Genomic DNA, 1,004 nt, shown 5'->3' with positions numbered 1-1,004 from the left:
TCATGTTCACCTTTTATTTTTCCCCAACTGTCTGCACTGCAATATGGGGTCTGAATTTCAATTGTTGTGAGCCTCTTATCAGGTTTCACTCAGTGTTAGCTTCTGGTTTAGCTTTAACGTCCCTGGAAACCTGAAGTGTTCAGTTCCCCCTAATTTCAACTCACAATTCGATGTTTCTGAATTAGGGCACAACTCAAAGAATACAAGCTTTGAAACCATGGGTTCCATCACAGGCCAACATTCTTTATAATGACAGTTGCACTTCCTTATTATTGTTATTCGAAACCACTCATTCTTCTCCTTTATTCCCTCTTCTCTATCAGGTGAGCACTTTAATCCCTTTTCCTCAATTCATGCCAGCCAGTTCAACTGACAGCTTTCTCTCCATTTCACGAATAATGCCACTGCTCACCTCCCCTTCCCTACATTTGGAAATGCATTTTTTTGTTTCCGTCTATGCAGCCAAAGGAAGGAAACTGGAGTTGAGGATTATCAGATCAGCCATGATCTCATTGAATAATAGAGCAAACTCAATGGTCTGAATGGCCTCCTCCTGCCCCCGTGTCATCTGGTCTTCCTTCTTCACTCTTTTGTGGGACAACCACATTGTTGGAAAATCCAGCATCTGTTAGCATCTATAATTGCTCATGAACTTGCTGGACCACTTGCAAGACCACCTCAGAGTATGCATAAAAGTCAACCACATTGCTGTGGGTTTGAAGTTGCTTGTAGGCCAAACCAGATGAGAATGGTAGGATTCTTTGTCAATTAGTTAACCATCCATCACTGAAAGTAGTTTCATATTCCTGACGTAATCACGGTGGGATTTGAAGCCATGACCCCTAAGCCTTAACCTGGACCTCTGGACTACTACTGACATTAACACTACACTACCATCTTTCCTCACTGCTTATGCAGTTCTCTGTTTTTACCCCACATTTACTTACTTCGTCCAATTCACTGAATGAGTCTTTCCACAAACCTTTACTCCCAGCTCCAAGCTG

The sequence above is a fragment of the Rhincodon typus genome, chromosome 41, assembly GCF_021869965.1.
Source record: "Rhincodon typus isolate 14 chromosome 41, sRhiTyp1.1, whole genome shotgun sequence".
NCBI lineage: Eukaryota > Metazoa > Chordata > Chondrichthyes > Orectolobiformes > Rhincodontidae > Rhincodon > Rhincodon typus.
Note: the sequence above shows the minus strand (reverse complement) of the source record.